General features: G+C 34.4%; 1 protein-coding gene across 14 annotated transcripts in view; it reads right to left on the reverse strand.

Moving 5' to 3' along the window:
* The window catches only part of Fer (FER tyrosine kinase), a 486,842-nt gene that overhangs the window by 423,522 nt on the left and 49,306 nt on the right, over positions 1-14,014 (reverse strand). For 11 of the 14 annotated variants that reach the window (XR_012449076.1, XM_074076984.1, XM_074076983.1 and 8 more), the window contains one exon: positions 8,909-9,055. The exons of the other annotated variants lie outside the window; for them this stretch is intronic. The gene's annotated coding sequence lies outside the window, so the exon portion shown is untranslated. The remainder of the gene's footprint in view (positions 1-8,908; positions 9,056-14,014) is intronic. 14 annotated transcript variants of the gene reach the window in all.

The following is a 14,014-nucleotide window of genomic DNA, read 5'->3' on the forward strand; positions in this document are numbered from 1 at the left end:
ACAAGGATTTTAAAGCAGCCATACCACAAATGCTTCAATGATTACAAATTCTCTTAAAGCAAAGGTAAAATAAAAGATTTAACCAAAGGAATACAAGTTGTAAAAATAATTAGATGGAAATTACAAAACTAAAAAATGCAGTAACAGAAATTTTAAAACTTGCTAAATGTACTCCATAGTAGAGTGAAGATGACAGAGGATGTAATCAATGAACCTGAGGACAGAACAACAGAGTTTACCCAATCCAAATGACACAGAAAAAACAGGAAAAAATGAACAAAGCCTTAGGGACCTATGGATCACTAACAGAAGACACAAACTTTTCTTTCATCAGAGGCCAAGGAGAAAAGAAAGAAAAGGGATAAAACAGTATCTGAAGAAAGGTGGTCTATCTTGCTGAATAAGATGCTGTATAGCTACAGAAATCAAGACAGTGTGGCACTAGTTGAGGATAAACAATAATAGATCATTGGAAAAGAATACAGCATCCAGAAATAGATCAAATACGCTCAACAGACATGTCTAAAAGCAATCAAAGGAGAACAATTAGCCTTTTCAACAAATGGTACTACAACAACTGGACATCTATTGGAAAAAAAAAACACTTTATAAAAAATTAACTCAACAGGATCTATGTAAACACGACGGTGCTAAGATTTAGATTTCTTTAAAAAAAAAAAAAAAAAAGGAAATCTTCAGAATCTAAAGTAAAGCACAACCTAAAGAATAGCACCAAGTCCATAATCTGAAAAAGGAAAAGTGGGCCTCATCAGAAGTAAAACTGTTTGCTCTATGAAAGCCCATGTGAACAGAATGAGGACACAAGCTAAAATTTCCACCTTCTGAGGAGCATGAAAAAAACATGGAAGTCAACAGTCCATCCTAACAACAAATAAAAACCTAAGTAAACTAAAAAATTGAAAACCTTCTTAGATGAGTAAAAGAAATGAGGTAACAGGGTAAACTACTTTCCCTAAGACTGGTGAGACAGAGAGGTAAATACAGACTCACATAATACCAGAGCAGAAACCCCCACAAGAACAAGTTAGGGTAAAAAAATCTGGCTGTGAATGAGGAATTGCTGAAGGGTCAGCATTGGTAAGGGGGAGGGAGTGTTAAAAATTAGTCAAAGTATAAAAACAGATACTGACAAATGAATAAACAGATCATATAAGTAGAAAGAGAAAAAAGTGTAAAACGTATCTCTCTGTATTATCTCTTATGACTGCAAGGTAATTGACAACTATCTCAAGAAAAACCTCAAATTTTTTTTAAAAAATACATGGGCTGTAAACTACAGCTTAGAGGAATAACAATAATATGAACAGGATTTCACAAATTCAGGAATATTCTTCCAGTAATAATATGAGGTAAAGAAGATGTTAGGCACATCTTAGGCTAACCACAAGATGATGAAAAGAAATTATACAATCATGCTGTACCCAAAAATTACAGAAGAGGGATGAGATCATCTATTGATTTGTAATGTGAATTCTCGTCAGGTAGGGAAATACTCCATTCTGATCCCAACTATATCTACAATTCTTAGAATAGCATCTTGTATACAGTAGACAATAAAACTCTGTAAAATGAATTAACTGGCTGAGACCACCTAACACTGCATAGGTATCTTTAGTGCCCTGCAATCTATACTTTACTCTCTTCATTCCTTAGGATACTAGGTAATACTGGGTATTAATTTTATTAGTACTTATAGAGTTAGGTATAAATTTAAACCCAATTTTAGGTTAAAATTCAAAATCCTTTGCCGGGTAATCAAAGATCAAGACAATTTCCCACCCTTTGTAATAGTCACACAACTTAATATTTATGGCTCCTGAAATACCTCCTGTGTATACATTTGTGCCTCTGCAGAAGCTGTTCACTTAGGCTAAATGTCTTTCTACTCACGTCAGCCTGGAAAATCATCAACAATCAAACTTTAAAGCTGTATTCTCCGTGAATTCTTCTCCACAACTATTACCCAGGCTGGATTAGGTACTCCCTTTTCTCAGCTCTCTGGGGTTGTATTCATATCTGCATTTTATAACATCTCATAGTATAAATATACTATTTTCTCAAGTATATTTCTTCCACTAGCCTATGAGCTAAATGAAAATAAGAAAATCATGGATTTTTCATTTTTATATCGCTAGGGCTTAGGTTACTACCAAGAATATAGTACACATTCAATTTACTATACATCATTGCAAGAGCAACCCCTTTTTAAAAGATTTGAGACTTTAAAATAAAAATTATTATGACTGAGTAGATACTAATTATAAATCAAAAACAGAATATTATACAAATGTGTATGCATACTATTACCAAAGGTATCTATTTTTTAAGGCATCTTTTTAAAAAGTGAAATTAGTAAAAATCCTACTAAACTACTGACTATTTAGATTTATTTAAATCTACTTTGTTTAATGGTATTCAATTTGGTAGTTAGAATCAACTGAGTACTTATAGATTGAATTTTCTCAGGAATGATTGAAAATTTTAAAAGAACCATTAAATGGCTCTTTTTCTAAAATCAGAGATTTAATTTGCATAAAATTAATCTATATATACTTACTTCATAAACAGAAATGAAAGTTATTAAACAGCAAAAAATGTAAACCAGATAACTTAGCTTTTTTGGGAAGATGACAGAATCTACATATATCTTGTGACTGTAAGGGTACATGGAAATATCTGTTCTAAAATGTGTCCTGTTCTTCAGTTTTTGGCTCTACAACTGGCACCTTCACATTCTCCAAGTAAAAGTCAGAAATACTGTTTTTTTATAGCATAAAGGAAGTTTAATCTGTATTGAACATTGTCTTTCAAGTTAGGGCAACTTATTTTAAGGTAGACGTTTTATGATCAAACATATGTGTTTCATTATTTCCTTAACATTGCTAAAGAGATTCAAGTGTACCACTGTACCATGTTGGCTAATTTAGAAAAATTGGCAAATAGATTAATAAAAACTGTGCACTAAAAATAGGAAATCCTTCATGCTTCCTCCAAAAGATACTCTCATGAACTACAAATTCTACAGCATTTGAATTCATAATCCTTGACCTAAAACCTATCAGAATCACTTTATGGCTCAAGTTAAATTATCAGAATGTTTGTATAGTGATAAGGAATAAAGAGTCATTAATCAAAGTACAAAACAAATTATCTCAAGGTATTTCTTACCTGTTACATGCTTCTATAATGACAGAAGCCAGAAACACCGATTCTATCTGAAGAAAATATTAAGCTGCCAGCAGCAAGATAGAAAGCCAAAAGTCACTGAGCAAGCAAGTAATAACCACTGTTGCAAACCAAACAACTGACCCCACAGGGAATACAAAAATGAGATCTTTTTCAGAAGCACTTAAATAGGCAGGAATGAACAGTCACCAAAGTTCAACTCCAAAGACAACTTTGTTCATTACCAACTAATACATGCTGCCCTTGGCCCCCTGATGAACACAATACTGGTATCTTTGTATGAAAATGTCATAATGAAGTCCCTTACTTTGGATATGTTAATAAAAATAAATTTTAAAAAATGAAATTTTAAAATTAAAATTCCTCCTGTGCTTTCTTTATTTGAAAGTGTTACTTCTAGCTCATTTTAAAATGAAAGTTAAATGCAATTGAAATAGCACTAGAGTGACCACACTATTGGAACAACATTAATGGCTATCAATCTTTCATTGAGAGAAAAAAATGAATAAAAACTCTGAAAGTCTATTATAAATAAATAAGCAACATGTTTCCTCTTAATTTAACTATTTTACTTTAATTTTAAATATATGTGAAATGCTGACATTTAAATTTATTTAAGAAGAGTAGAATTATTAACAGAATTTTTTTAAGGAATTCATGTAAATTAACAGGTATTTTTGGGTAACCATGAGAGATAAATATTAGGAATATAAAGATAAGTAAAATCTGAAAAGCCTTCACACAATTTCCAAGGTAGTAGATTTACAGGTAAGGAAAACACAACTGATTCACTCAGCAAGCATGCATTCAGCACCTATTTGCCACAGATTTCTTGGTACCAGGATTATAAACCCTAGTCTCAAAAATCTCACAGCCTACTAGAGATGACATACATGGAAACAAAGTACCATAGAATTCAACAGGTACACAAATACAGACTGGCTACAAACTTAGTGGGATACTGAAAATACATTCTTAGGGCCCACAAAGGAAGGCTTCACTGAACATAAAAGCATAAGGTAAAAGGTGCTACAAAGATAGAGAAAAGAAGGAGCACAGATAAGCCGGGAACTCAAAAAAGCTTTATTAAGAAAGAACTTCTCCAATAAACCTTGAGGGACATTTACAAGAGAAGTGAATGTGGGTATGTTCATTTATCTGCAAAAATGTATGCCGGTGGTATATTTGGAAAAGGAAGTCTTGAGTTCAAATCCTAACTCCATCATTTAAGAGTGTTGTAAAGTACATTCCTGGATGCTTAAAATGGGGATAACCCTACTTTGCAGGGTTATTGCGAGGTTAGAGGAGATAAAAAATGTATTTGGTTTTGGAGAGACTTATTTTAAAAGGAGTCATTAGAATTAAGCATGAGAGAATGCAAAGAAAGAAAATGGAAGAGCAAGTGGTGGAGGAGGATTATGACAGAATGCTTTGAAATACTCCAGGAAAAAAAAAATACTCCAATCTTGTAGATGAAACAAGAATAACAAAATTGCTGAAGTTTGGTGGGTGATGAGTACTTGGGGCCCATTACACTATTTATATCAAGACAGTTACTTCTCTGAAAAAAATCTCCTAATTGTGTTTCCATAACAGGTATCTTCCCCCTTCCTAGCTGCTTCATGGCAAGCATGCTGCATTTACAGAGCCTCCAGCACCCACGTGCATGTATGACTCTAAGAATTCCTTCAAAAGCTGGGGTTTTCTGACTTTTTAATTTTTTACTCCATCCCCCTTTTCTAGACAAGTAATTAAGAGTTGACTTCATCAATCTCGTATTAGGCAAAATCCAGAGGAAAGTTATTAGAATTAGCTAAACAAAACTTTCCATGTGAGTTCTTCTACCCACACCTAAATAGACTGTAGTATCTGAACTTCTTTTCCATATTGTTCCATTTTCAGTCATTCTCCCCTTTAACTTGATTTCTGGTTGAATGGCAACACCTGGTGCTCTAAGCCTACCAGGGGAAGTAGTTGGAACCAGGGATCCTATCCTCACCCCTAAAAAAACATGATTAAAAAAATGCTTCTGTGGAGGGAGGGAGGAGAAATGACCCAAACATTGTATGCACGTATGAATATAAATAAATAAATAAAATAAATAAATAAATAAAAATTTTTTTAAATGCTTCTGGATTCCACTAAACAATTTCAGTGCTGTTCCAGGTTCCTCAATAAATTTGGGTTCTAACTGAGCACCTCAGCAATAAATCAATCTAACAGCAAGGCCAACCATTACTGTAGCTGCCCAGTAAAAGTTTATATTTTTTCTTTTTGCTGTGTATCTTCATAAGAGATTTCTGTTCATGCATTTATTCACTGGATAGGTTCTTATTAAATGCCAACAATATGCCAGGCACTGAATGAGGTCCTGAATACACAAGGATAACAAGTACAGATCATGGGACAGAGGATGTGACTCAGTGGTATTTGCTTAACAAGCAGGAGGTCCTGCATTCTATTCCCAACACCCTCCCCACACACACACACCCCAAAAAAGGTACTAGTCCCAACCTCAGGGAGCTATTAGAGAAGAAGCAATTCTTATACACAATAATTGGTAGAAGAAATCTCTGTGAAAAATGTAGTAAAGGCACACAAGAAGGATAGTCTTAGTGTGATTGGAGAAAAGGCTCCAGTGACCTCCCTCAACCACCCAGAGCAGTCCCTTCCTCACTGAAATTTTCCCTTTCCTCTCAACCAAAGTATGATTCTTACAGCTTTGAAAACACTACTTAAAAGTTACTTCTGACCTCCTCCCAAAAAGGTACACTAGCTCCTAAAATATATTAGACTATGATAACTGAAAAAGCAAAATAAGAAACAAAGGAGAACACTCACTGAATGACAGCTCAACACAAATACCAGAGACAGAAGGAGTTTAAATTTTTTCTGACTGTGCTAACCTCTGGTTGTATCTATTAACTTGCTTAACCATCATTTGCATTTTAATCTGTTTCTCACTTGAAATTGTACATTTGTCAAAGACACAGACTGCTACTGCCTTATAATATTCACAGTGATTACATCTATATTCCTACATATAACTACCGGTTAAAAGGTGAAGATGGCAATGAGGGGAGAATGTCTTGCAGACTTCTCTTTTTAATTTGAATTTCAAATGCTGACTAGTGCCAAGGAATCAAATGCAACATAAATCTACTAGTTTTCTTATCTTTAACTTAATGCAAACAAATGAAAAAAATTCAGCTAATGTATATTTAAAGTTGGAATGAGATTTTATAAAGAAAAAACTTGGAACTAAAAACTATCTCCAGCAATCTCCAAGAATTAGAAAGAAAAAGCAAATTGTAAGTAAGTTTTAGATGGATAATGTTCTAAGAAACCACACAAATCCCAAGAGACACAAATACCATGTCTTTAAAGAGAAAACAGATCATTAACAGCAAACAATGAAAGCATGGGACTATTTGGAAATAGAAGAGAATAAAAAAGCATGAGAACCAAATGCAACGCATGAAACCTGATTAAATCCTGGATCAAAAAAGAAATTTAGGGACAACTTAAGAGACTGAATGTGGACCATTACATTAAACATTGCTATAGTTTGAATGTACATGTTCCTACAAAATTCATATGCTGGAATTTAGCACCAAGGCAAATATGCTAAAAGATGGAGCCCTTATTTCTCTTGTTTATAAATTACCTTGTCTGAGTTATTTTATTACAGCAGCAGAAGTGGACTAAGACAAACATATTCTTAAATTAATATTAATTTTCTTATATAGTGATGTAAGTATTTTATTATGCAGGAATTACCCATATTTGCAGAATCTGCATGGTGAAAAAAAAAGTTTTTAATTATCATGGTATTTGTATTATGGCTTGAAAAATATAAAAACATGTAAACACAAAATGCAACAAACATTAACAAAATGAATCTACTAAATGAAAGGCAATGTGGGTGTTCATTGCTCTAAATCTTCAATTTTTCTGTAGCACTAAACAGTGTCAACACGAAATTTTGAAGGGGTGGGAGGAGAGAAAGCATGAGAGGAGCCCACTGTGACTAAAGCCTGTCGGGTAAAGGCAGATTGGTCTCCAAAATCATGAGACAGCTTTGTGTGGGCAGGCCACAGAACTTCTCTAGGTCCCAGATAAAAGAAATGAAGTAGATGAGCTCCACATGCTTTCCACCTATTAAATCCCACTGTTGTACTACAACCTCTCAGCTTTAAAACTCAAAAGAAGGATTTGAAACAGCTAGCCAACTGTCTCTTACACAATGCACAAACAATAAATATTAACTCTCTTTTGAGAAAACATTCTAAAAATTCCTTAGAAAGGAAACAAAACGCTATTTATTAATTTGTAAGAAACAATTAAAACGGAGTTAGAAAGATTTAATATCTACTTGATTTCAGTTTGCACCTAAAATACCAATCCTAACAGGCTAAAAATTAATATGCTCCAATGAAGTCACAAAAACGAACAAACAAAAAAAAAGTAAATGAGCCTCCAAGGACTTTAGACAAGCTAGATACCTTTAGATGAGCTTAATATAATAATACATTCAATGACAGGATGCTAGAAAATCTCTAAACTAAAAATAAAAATAAAAATTACCTACCAGAACACTGAGCAATAGTCTGGTGAGATTTCAGACTGTGGTTAAAAGAATTATCTCTTTTTATAAGCGAGTAAAGGAAAGGAGGCTTAACACTCAGTGTAAAAGTACAGACCAGTTACTTTCACTTCCAGAAAGACTCTCATGTGAAATTAAACTCACAATAAATTAAAAATCATAAAGGGCTTTGAAAGATTTGACAAGTTTATGGTTTACTCTAAATGATAACATCTTAGCTACTGTGTGAGGAATGGACTGATGAGAACAAAAGTGAAAGCGGGCTTTTCTGAGCTGAAATACAATAGTGGTGACCCAAAGCAGGAGCTAGCAATGAAGGAGAAATGAGTGATTTTGAAATGAATTTTGGTTTTAAGTCAGAATTCAATGGACGTTTGGGTTATTTGGTATAGAAGGAGAGAGATACACGTAAGGATGACCAAGATTTTTGGCTTTTGAACAACAAATGAAAGTTGGTATAATATACAGAAACTTTTTAGAAAACTCCGATGGATTAGTTATTTTACCAAAACAACTAGTTAAATAGTTATTTAATTATTTATAATTATTATAAATTAAATAATTAAAATGCTAGAAGTAGCATTAGTGCTGAAATAAAGCATGTGGCAAATTTTTAATATGTCCTAGATAATTCTGCTTTGGTTCTTCCCCTCACAATGAATTTTATATGACTTTTTATTAATTATGAGTTCAATTTCATATGACTCTAGAGTCTGTCTGGAAACAAAGAAATACAGAGATGAGATGGAAAAACAAGTGTTCAAGAAGAAAAGTATGATATGTTGAGTTTACTGCCAGGTAGTTGAAAATACAGGACCAATAGGACACAAGTTGAAGAAGTAATATACATCAGATTCTGTAATTATTAGTTAAATATAATAATTATATCACAAATGAGATAAACAAAATTCATTACAATAAATGATAAGCAAAAAATAATTACCACAAATATAAAATGAGAGTAGCCAGCCTAAGTAGGAAGACAATCTAACATAAATGAACCCTACAAAATCAAGACAAGTCAAAACTGTTGCCCAGTTTCAGAGACAAAAAAAAGGTCTTAGCAATTTACTAAGAACAGTAAAATGATCCTACCTTACTACTATTCATTGCTGGTCATGTCTTAGCTACAGTAGCAGGTCCATGTTGAGGTATTACACATTAGGGATGAGGAAGACACTTGAGAAAAACGTGCATTGAAGTCTCACAGGAATGATCTTAAGTCTAGCCAAAAGAACTGAGCTGCAAGAAGAAATTCAAGGAGTCAGAACTATTCACTACAGAGAAAAGAGGTAAAAATGTGTACGAAGTAGAGCACTCTATTACTGGAAATTCACTGTGACAATTTATCACATTCACCAAATTAAAAATACTACACTGACCTGTCCACCCACAACCTACTTTCTCTTCTTTCTTTCCACAATAGTCCCAATGTATAATGTAATTTACCTTCTCTCCACCCTTTTCCCACAGCTGTGAAGAGATAATTCTTGTTTTTCTCCATTTTCACAGCATAAAATTAACTTCAAGTTTTAAGAACATCAGAAGAAACAAAGGACTAACTCATCAAAATACTGTTTCAGTCTAAGAAGAAATTATGCACGAAAATTTTTCAAAGATTCTCTCAGAAAACACATACTTTCTGTTCCACATCTTTAGTATTCCAAAATATGGTCCCTGAATTGACTGTTTTCCCCCTCAGTCCTTGAAACTGGGGAATCTTCTAAAAGGTGTCATCCTGTATACTTTAAATCATCTCTCGATTCTTCATAATACCTAATGCAATATAAAAGCTATATAGCCATTGTTACAGTGTATTGCTTAGGGAATAAGGACAAGAAAAATATGTGCATATTCAGTATAAATGCAATTTTCTAAAGAACATTTTTGAGGTGTGACTGGTTGAACCCATGGATACAGAAGGCCAACTATCTGTAGTTAACAAACCTGATAGTTTCTCATCTTTTGCCTCATGCCCTTCTGTCTCTAAGCCCCACTTCCTGGTGTATAATCAGCTTTCCCCTCCTTCCAAACTGTTCTTTTATGGTTGGGTATTCTGTTCCCTGTCATTTTCCCTACTTCCTTGACTTTTACATGATGATATTTCACAAATAAGATCACTTCTCTTCTTCTTTTCAGTCATATTGTCCAAGACTTCCACTTTTCTAATATTTTATCCACTTCCAAAGAGTTCCTTCTTTGCTGCTAGAAAAACATTTTACTTCATTCCAGAATTTTATTTTCATATTATTGATGTATTAGGGGTACACTGTGACATTTACAAAAGTTTTTACAATATATCATCATGGAATTTGCCCCCCTCATCATTCTCTTTTCTAAATTTCACAAGGTTCTGATACTAGGTTGATTAAATGTTAATCAAATTAAATGTTAGTGCATCCTTCTTCCACCAATTTATGTTAATATAGTTAAGTATCCCCCACAATACCTGGAACATAGTACCCACCAAATAAAGGTGACTGAGTGGGTGAAATTATAAGGTGAATTATGGCGTTCTATGGTTTGTATGCATCAGTATAAAGTAAGGCTTTAGCAAGAGTTGTTACAGTAAAAGATAAAATTTATAACAAAATTATATTTAAATATGAAAATTTTAAGCAAGACTTCTCTTTTGTACTGCTTTCAATACAATATCTTCAATTAAACCTGCAAGGTCTATTATTGGAAATGTCTTCACTCATGAGAGTTCTAAGGAACAAGATGTAGTTGAGAGTGTACCTAAATCTGTATATTATGTAAGTATCTAATTCCATTCCAAAGACAGACCCCAAAATTACTAGGTCATACGTTTAATTTTAAATGTTTAATTTTTTTTAGATTTTTATCAATAAAGATAATTGAGAATTCCATATTGTGTTAGGGAAATGGCCACTTTCAAGGACTAAGTACAAAAGACTTATTCAACTGGGATTCCATGATCAAGATAGCTGGTCAAAGCAAACTATGTGTTTTGTCTCAATGTCCAACTCAGTTTACACTTCTAATACTTAATTTTCAATGAAAAAAAGCATATCCTTAATATTGAAATGGCTTGGTTTAAAAACAAGTAACACCTTCATTCATAACATCTCTAAGTGGAACTTATCTTTGTTAAAACTACTGCAAACCTATGAATAAAAAATTTTATTCCTTGGGTTACATCCAAGGTATTCACATACTTATCAAAACTCAGCAAAGATTTCTATACAAAACTGAAAGTGTATAATGATCACTTCCTAGTGCACCTTAATCTTCCCCTACCAACTTCCCCAATGACACAGGCTCTCATCTCTAACAGAGGCTCAAAGCCAAATATAATTCCTGTTTCCTGAATATGCTTCTCTTCACAAATGGGAATAGGATGAAAAAAGAGAAGCGTCTGAGATACAAAATGTAAGGAGATACACTCTCAGGATCATGCAAGTGCCAAAATATAGATGCATGACTTTGAAAGTGAGAACTGTCTCACTGGCACTAATTCTCTTTCCTAAATCTACTCCCTCTACTTCTCCAATAAATATCCCTTTACTTCTTCAAAATTCAATTCTGATTAACCAAATATCTAAAAATAAGCAATGATTTAAATATAATTTTACATTGACTTAAAATTCTATTTAAAAAAAATTTTCTTGTTCATGGCAACATAATAGGTTAAAAAAATAAAAAGACAGGGATGTCTACACAATAGTAATCTAATTTTTTAAAAATTAGTGTAAGTTACATGTGCATATAAATAATAGACCTATGGTTTTGTTTTGTTTTGTTTTTTTACCCTGAAGCACTTATCTCAATTTTCTTCTGTTAAACTACCTTTTTCTTATTCTCAATCCACTGGTTTGTGTGGAACTAATCACTCTAACTAAAGTTTCTGCAGTACACACATGGCCCAGGTCTGGAAAATCAGCATATTCCTTACCCTAATCAGCAATTTAGGAATGGGTACGTGGCCCAAACCAGACAAAGACCAAATCCCAACTCCCCTCACATTCCTCCTTAAGCCTAGGATCTCACACATTCTACCAAAGAACTACATCTACCACACCCCTTCATAGACACACCCAACATTCTGGCAGGAACTAATTAAGAAGGAAAGTTCTCTTTCCAGTTGAAGAAATGAAAGTATCTATTTAACAGTGAGCTAACCCAGTGAAAGAGCCAAGAGATGGAAAGAGAAATGGGTAAAATTCTGAAAAAAAAAAGAAATTGTCCCTAAATATGAATTTAAGTGTGAACAGATGTAGCTGCTGGAATTCAGAATTACTGCTGAGAAACAATTCTCCTTGAATTTCCCATGTTTCCTGCCCAGTAAGTCCCTTCTGAACAAAAGGTACTATGAGGATATTTGCATAAAAGATAAACTTGGAAGCTAGAGAAGGTGTCTCCCTAAAGATAAAGACTCCAAAGAACTTAGGAGAAATAAAGCCTCTCCTTTCCCTCCACGGAGCTATATACTTTACATTTTGGGATAATAAACCTAAAGAGACCATCCTCCTCTTACTTAGAGGTTTGCTTAATGAGTAATCTCTCTCTTTCTGCAAGGGAAGATAGCAGATATGCCAGCAGCCTATGCAAGCCTGGAGCCTCCTAATTTCAAGGCTCCTCTCCTAAGACGCTGCATATGTATATAAATTTCTGGGTTTTATCACATCAACCTATTGCAGTAATGAGACAAGGGGACTCAGCAATGAGATAGTTCTCTCACTCCTGCTTTTACTATAATAAACCCTAAGTCTATGACACAGGGCTATTTTGTTGGGGCGAGAAGGAGAAGGGAAGGGAGGGGAGGGGAGGGGAAGGGAGAGGAGGGAAGGAGAGGGAAAGGAAGAGAAGGAAAAAAAGGTGTTTAGAAACATGCCAAGATAAAGGGATGGAATTGGAGAACATCATTCTGAGTGAGGTTAGCCTGGCCCAAAAGACCAAAAATCGTATGTTCTCCCTCATATGTGGACATTAGATCAAGGGCAAACACAACAATGGGATTGGACTTTGAGCACATGATAAAAGCGAGAGCACACAAGGGAGGGGTGAGGATAGGTAAGACACTTAAAAAACTAGCTAGCATTTGTTGTCCTTAACGCAGAGAAACTAAAGCAGATACCTTAAAAGCAACTGAGGCCAATAGGAAAAGGGGACCAGGAACTAGAGAAAAGGTTAGATCAAAAAGAATTAACCTAGAAGGTAACACACATGCACAGGAAATCAATGTGAGTCAATGCCCTGTATAGCTATCCTTATCTCAACCAGCAAAACCCCTTGTTCCTTCCTATTATTGCTTATACGCTCTCTACAACAAAATTAGAAATAAGGGCAAAATAGTTTCTGCTGGGTATTGAGGGGGTGAGGGAGGGGGCGGAGTGGGTGGTAAGGGAGGGGGTGGGGGCAGGGGGGAGAAATGACCCAAGCCTTGTATGCACATATGAATAATAAAATTAAAAAAAAAAAACACAAAAAAAAGAAACATACCAAGAAATGGCTTGATTCAAGGATCAGGATTTAAGCATTGACTATTTGAAAGAAGTTGGTCAAATGCAAATAATTTTTTAAATACATTTATCAAAGAATTGAATTACCTAAGAAACTCCCAATAAACAAAGGCTTGTTACTGCTTAACCCCTAATATGATTCCTGGACCCCAGTCCCTCACCAACAGAAAACCAGCTGCTAAGGCAGTGCAGTCCCTAGTAAAGAAATGCCTCACGATATTCATCTTGGCTGTGACTGGGAGGAAAAAGAACAAAGATCTTTGCAGGTGGCAGAACCAGAGAAATCCATATAAGGACAACAAATGCAGGCAAGGATGTAGGGAGAAAAGTACCCTTTATACACTGTTGGTGGCGTATGGAGTTTCCTCAAAAAACTAAAAATCAAACTACCATATGATCCTGCTATATCACTTCCTGGCCTGAAGAAATCTAAGTCAGCATACAAGAGAGACACCTGCACATCCATGTTCATTGCAGCAGTATTATTCACAATAGTCAAGTCATGGAATCAGCCTAGGTGCCCATCAACAGGTGAAAATGTGATATATTGGTGTTTCATTCAGCCATAAAGCAGAATAAAATTATGTCTGCAGACAAATGGATAGAACTAGAGATCATGTTCAGTGAGATAAGATGGATTCAGAAAGACAAATATCTCATGTTTTTGCATATGCAGAATCTAGAGAAGTCGATAAGATTCTGCAAAAACTGCCCCTAA

Source organism: Castor canadensis, chromosome 6 (genome assembly GCF_047511655.1).
Source record: "Castor canadensis chromosome 6, mCasCan1.hap1v2, whole genome shotgun sequence".
Taxonomy (NCBI): Eukaryota; Metazoa; Chordata; class Mammalia; order Rodentia; family Castoridae; genus Castor; species Castor canadensis.